We start from the raw sequence: 7,001 nt of genomic DNA on the forward strand, positions 1-7,001 counted from the left end.
GCTGTATGGAAGAAGGCGAGGTGAAAACATCTCAACACTTTCTTCCTGATTGTCAAACGTTTGCGAGATCAAGGCTTAAACACTTAGAAGCCCACAGTTCAATTTTTGTAGCTTCACAAAAAATGCATTTAGTACTCCAAGTGCGATTACTGGATCCCACATCGAACCTAACCTAACCTAACCAAATCTGTGCAGCTATTGAGTCCTTTTCCTAGAGATCACTAGCTTTCGTTGAGATGTCAATTCATGTATTCGACAGGTTTCGCAATTTCCATTGCGTATTATCATTGCCTAAACGATTTTGGGTTTCTTAAACTCTTAGCTTATGCTTTCCGGGCTCGATCCGATTCTTCGCTTCATCTATCAGCAGTCTATGTTAAGTTTATTAGATAGCACATAATATTTTTGTTTCAAGTAGGTCATTCGGTCCATATATTGATCAACCTCAATATTTGTATATAATCATTTTGAAAGAAATCCATCGGTTTTTTGCGCCTGAGTGATCATGTCCAGAAGAACGAAATAGATCAGTGAAATTATTGCACGTCACTTGTGTTGATAATGCTGTACGTAATTAATTAGCAACAAAGAAGCGTATGTTAACCAGTATTTGGCTTAAATCTAATCACTTCCTAGTATTCATCAAACGTCAAAATCGATTTGCCGTTGCAGCAAAATGAACATGTTGCAGGCGAACGCCTACTTATGTCTGCCACTACAGGGTGCCGCGATTCAGTTGACTCAGTTTCCACTGATTGAGTTGACTTTACAGTTGTAATATTTGTCGTTAGAAAGGTAGAGAGTGGGTTTGTTGAATTTTTAGTCTCAGAGGTTTGTTTCAGGGTTCTGTTAGCGAGATTGAGTTATGAAAAATGGTACGCCAATTATCGGCACTGTCATTCAAAAAGTGGATCTTAAAAACGTTCTTAGAGCCATTTTTAATAAAAGCAATATATTATTAATAAGCCCGTGATACTTCAAACCCTAAAAATACTTGATGTTATTATTTCAAGGTCATTTTGAGCCTGAATCTAATCAAGTAGATTTTAAGGGAAAGGAAACTATACTCGGAGTTATAGATGGGTCCGATGATAATTAGATCAAAGTTGATGTTCGGGCCTTGCTTCAAATCTCCGAGTATACTTTCAGCTTGAAATGTCGTCCAAAAATTTGGAGGAGGATAGTTTAGAAGATATAAGATGAACTTCTAGGAGATGAGTAATTTAAGGTAGCTTTAAAGGAAGGTAAAGCATACCCAGAAAAGTAGAGGATTCCCAGGATAACTACATTAAAAACGATGTTCGGTTGTGCTTATAATCTTCTAGTACATTTGCAACTTAAAATGCCGTCCAAAAATTTTGTTTAATGAAGCTTTCGATGACTTAAGATTAACTTCTAGGCGTTGAAAAATGTAGGACAGCTTCAAACGAAGGGATACTATATCCGGAAACATGGAGGGTTCCTAAGATAACTACATCAAAAACGGGTTTCGAATCTCCGAATCATGAATAGTCATCCATAACATTTTTTGAGATTCAAGATTAATATCTGGGAGATGTAAAATGTAGAATGGCCTCCAAGGTAGGGAAATTATACACAGAAACATGGAGGGTTCCTAAGATAACTACATCGAAAACGATCTCGGGTCCTTACTTCTTGTCTTTAAATATATTTTCATCTTGAAAAATCGTTCAAAAATTTACTGAGATGTCTTTATCTTTCAAATATTTAAGACTAACATCTTCGAGATGGAAAATACAAAACAGCTTTAGAAGATAGGAAAATATACCCAGAAAAAGAGAGGGTCGCCAAGATAACTACATCAAAAACGATGTCCGGCTGGGCTTATAATCTTCTAGTACATTTGCAACTTAAAATGTTGTCCAAAAATTTTTTGAGATAAAGCTTTCGAAGACTTAAGATTAACTTCTCATAGACGGAAAATTAACATAGGTCAGCTGAGTTTAAGTGGTGTGAGGGAAAATCTTTTGAGGAATAAGGTCAGGTTGAGAGTTCTTCTTCGTCGCACAAACATCCGGTTGCTTAAACCCGACTGTCATCTGAACAAATGAACCCACTGAATTCTAACTTCGATGGAAGAAAGCCTTGTATTTTGAGTGTTTAGGGATGTCAGAAATTTGAATGAATAACACGAGACAGCCAAGCAGCAATCAAAGCAGTAACCTCGTATCGCATATCGCCCAGAAGTGTCTTGGGAAGCAGGGCAGCAAAGGAAAGTGTTGCCAGAAGTAAGCAACTTCACTTCTACTGGGTGCCAGGCCAGAAAGGTATCGAATGCAATGACGACATTGCCAAGAATGGTGTACGGCTAACATCCGAAAACGTGATCAACATTGGGAAACCCATGCATTGTCTATACAACGATCTCGACAGAAGCATGGCAAAGAAAATCAAAACCCGATGGAACGAGCTACCTGGGTGCAAGACTGCAAAAGTCATGTGCGAAAAGGTAGATCGAAAGTACACAAGATTCCTATTGGCTCTCGATAGAAAATACTGAAGGAGGATGATCGGAATACTAACTGGTCACTGTCTGGTGGCGTCAAATACGCCTAGAATGGGGGGATAGTTCGAGAAGGCTGCAGGAAATGTTTAGAGGAGGGCAGCAGGGAAGCAATGAAGCATCTCTTGTGCATTTGTCCCGCATTGGCAAGACTACGCTGTAAGCATTTGGGGTCCCCCACGGTATAATCCACTGGAGAAGGTATCGCTAGTGAGGCCGCAGAGTCTGTTAAAATTCTCATCCTAAAGGATGACTACTTCTCTTTGACCTAGGAACTGAACTCCATCTGGTATGGAAAAGATTCAAAACAGGTCTATGCGTGGCTTATTGGCCTACTCTATTAACCTAACCTAACCTAACTAAACCTAACCAAACCCGGCTATCTCAAAATCGATTATGAAAAGATCGATTGTGAAGCTGAAAATGTATAAAATCAACATTTTTTCCACTGAACTGCAACACCCTGTATATTATGCATTCAACGCTGACTTGTTATTGCTTTTGTGGTTTGGGCTCTAATGCCACATGTTTTCATTCCAAATATTTTGCGAGTGCAAGAAATCTGTCTATTACAACAAATAAATTATTCGCACGAGGTATTTTTGGACACGCTTAACAAAAACATAGTAAACTATAAATAAAATTATCGACAACAAAGCAAACAAGCGAAAGGTATTGCCAATCAACAAAGTGTTGCAACAACCAGGCTATGTTTGTATATACGTATGTATGTATGTATGTATATATGTATATATATGTGTGTGTGTGTATAAGCGTGTGTGTATATTTTGAAAGCTGTCGAGTGTTTGAGGAATTCGAAATGGCAAAATATTTGCTTAAGATTTGATTTGACATTGAGAGTGGGTACTTGCCACATCAGCAACGCAATAAAGAATTTGGCTATTTTTCACGAAAATAAATCAATAATACTTAAGGTATGTGCATTACAAAAGAATTATTGCAAATTGTTGCGCATGCGGTGATTTATAAACTGCCAACACGTAGTTGCCACGGCGGTGAGGTGAGTCGGCAGCAAGCGGCAAGCGTTGGCGATTGGCAGCAGGAAAACTTCAGATGAATGGCATTGCAATGAGAAATGCATTTTTATGCATACAAATAGGCATGTGTATAGTCGCATGCGTGTGTGTGTGTGTATGTGCAACAGCAGCCAACAAGCTGCAACATTTCATTCATTGTAAATGCGCCATTAATGTATTGCTCATCCAATACATTCGTTGCTCAGGCTAGCGGAGTGTCATTGTGGCTTTTTATTGTTATTGTAGCATTATTTTTGTTATTGTTGTTGTGCGATTGCTACTTGTGGAATGGTAATTTCTGTGCGTGCATGCGCCTTGCAACCACCAAAAATGGTCAGAGTCATGCCGCAGCCAACATGCCGGCAATTGTTGACCACTGCCCGACAACAACAACAAGTCGCATAACAACAACAATGACATCACATTACATTGCCTAGCATATCAGCATCCTGATGCGCAACACTGATTGATCAGTATGCAAGCGGCGACGTCAATATGCTATGTGCAGCACAAGCCGGGCACAAGTCGCTGCGCCATGCCGTTGCCACAAGGCGGCATGTTGCACGCACTGCACTGTACAACACCAAGTGACACACATACACGCTCAAATACAGATGGTGCTTCATAGAGTATGTTGCAACTGTCGGTTAGTAGAGTGCGCGCAGGCATTGCAACAGTTGCACATACTAGTTGCAAGTATGCGCTAGTTGATTTAGTGCAACTGCAGTTACGCATACGTAATGACGCGGCAGGTCTCCAACTGCCGGCGCTCACTTGGCTGTTAGTGGTGGCTGCCGCACTTTGCCGCAGCTGTTGTGCGTATGCACTATTTGCAACACGTTTGCGGCATGTTGTCTGTAATGCGGCAGCATGACAATGAAAAGCAAAAACTCACTACAAATGCCACAATAAAACAACAAAAAAGTAGCAATAACGCAAAAATAAGAGAAAATCATCGAAATAATGATACATTACAAATAAATGAGCGTTCTGCAGCGCAAGGAAGCAACGGTTATCAGGGGATACTGTGGGTTGCACCATCTCCATAAGTTGAAAATAATTCGAAACTGTTTTCCAAGAAAAATGGTTTATTTTGGGATCTTTGAAACTCTCAAGTAATTTTTGTTGCATAATTTTAGGCGGAAGGCTCCAAAAAATCCAAAAAGGAAGGATTGATTAAGATCCAAGCAATCTATTCATTCGGTTCTTGTACCAACTACAACTCAATTAAAATAGATTTCTTAAGCTACTTCCAATCTTTATTTATGTTTGTCTCTATAGGGTATAAGAGAGCTATAATAGATCTCTTTATTTAGCTTTGAAAAATATTGTAGACTCAGCCGTCATGAAAACTCTGTCAATTCACGGGTATTTAAAGGTTCTAAACAATGCTGGCCGAGGCTGTTGTTTTTCTTTTTATTGAGGGTGTTTTTACGTGGCTAGTCCCAAGCGCACAACCCTGGGGAGGGAAGGAAAAACGACTAGAGCGCTGTTTTAAAATTGGTTATGCAGTACCGCTCGACCGGCTACATTTATCGACAGTTTCATATGCTAGAAGACTTGCTCGGTCTTTAAAGAAGGAACGACTTCTTGGAAGTTTTGAGCTCGGACTAAACCAAGATCGAATTCGGTTGGTTGAGCCTTTGATACAACCAGAAAGCATTTTTTAAGTTTCTAAATTCCCGTACCGTATTTCTGGATCAAAAGCGAGTAAAGGTCTTAGACGCTTAAACCCTTTAAACTAAGATTTTACTAAAAATTTTGTATTCCTTTTCGCTGGATGAAATGAAAGAAAGACCTCACCGAGATGTGCTGGCGGAGCTTAAAATAATTAATTTCGAAAATTCTTTCTAATCAGTCATTTTCCACAACCCCAGCAGGGGCTTAACAAACCAATGATCCTACTTCGATCTTTATTTTGTTGGAAGAAAAATTCGAACTAGTTGCACTTTAATATCTTTTGGAACAAATTGGTCTATATCTCTAGTTTCAGCATAAGCATATTTAGTTTAGGAATACTTTTTTTTTTATGAGCCATCTAATGGAGTAAATATCAACAACGCCTTTTTGATTCAGGCGGAACTTTATCAGCACTTCGCCAGGAAGAGGGTGAGTATAGAAGTACAACGTCGACCAACAGAAAATCCGATATTCCGAGGTAAAATTTGATAAGAAGGAATCACAGCTCCACATGTCCTCTATAAACTGGGTTCCTCAGAAGCTTGTTGAAAGCGTTTAAGCTTGTTTAAGTTTTAATCGTTTCAGACTTACCCGGCAATGTGTGAAAAGAGAAGATTTCCATTGTACAAGCACGAATCTTCCACGGATGAACCGTATGTATTTCTTCTCAGTTTTTTTATTCTTCAATCTTCAATTAAAAATGGGTTGCATGCTCTTTCTTTTATCTCCTAAGTGAATTGAGAATTATTTTGAGCAGACGGGAGGACCTAATCGACATTGTCATCGGAAGTCTTCTGACTACCTGAAGGTAGCTTTTGGAAGACAGTATTTTTGCTGTTTCCACTCTACGGTCCATTTTATAAGCTGAAATCGCTAAAGTTGAAGCGAACTTGAGGTGAACTTCTACTGGTCTATTTCTACTTGATTAGGTCATCTGCTAACCAATACAAGCCGTAAGCGATGGATAAGGAATCATCATCAGATCACTTGTGACACCCCGTAAGGAAGCATCCTGTCCCCCTTGCCTTGGGTCACCTTGGTCAATGAATTATTACTTCTCCTCGACAGGGAAAACTTCACTGCGCTCTGTTCAGCGTTGAATCTTAATCGCCTATCATGGCTCACAAAAAGCACCATTGCGATCTTTTTCAACTGGGCGGGGGGTCACGAACTAACTATTAATACAAAGCAAACAGAAAACTGTCTTACATAGGAGGACGAAAACTTGGCAATTCAACCTTCCCTTGTTAAGGGGTAGAACTTTTGTAATCTCGAGCTTTGCCAAATATCTCGGACTTATTCTGGATAAAGCATTAAGCTGGAGAGAACACATTGAGAGCAGGGCTTCCAAAGCTCTTCAAATCTGGAACACCTGCAGAAAAGTCATTGACTGAGAGTAGATTTTACGACCTCAGAATGGGATTTACGAGCTCACATGTTTTGTAGGCTCCACAGAAGTGACATCCGCCTAATATTAAAGTATGTTGCAGTGCTATGGTTGATGGCATTAACGAAAAAGTGCCATATTAAACATCTGGAACAGGTGCAACGGGCCTGCTTGCTAAGATTACGGGCGCAATGGCGGTATAACAGAAGGTGCAAAGAAGTCCGCTTGGCTCTAACCAGCAAGTTCATAGCCATTCTAGTGGATAGCCAAGTGGCAATTAAGGATATCCATCGCGCCTAAGTCAAAGTCTGATTGAGTTACAATAATGCAAGCAGGCAGTTATTAGACTCTTAGTTGGTCACTCGGTTAATAT

Source organism: Bactrocera neohumeralis, chromosome 3, assembly GCF_024586455.1.
Source record: "Bactrocera neohumeralis isolate Rockhampton chromosome 3, APGP_CSIRO_Bneo_wtdbg2-racon-allhic-juicebox.fasta_v2, whole genome shotgun sequence".
NCBI classification, from domain to species: Eukaryota; Metazoa; Arthropoda; class Insecta; order Diptera; family Tephritidae; genus Bactrocera; species Bactrocera neohumeralis.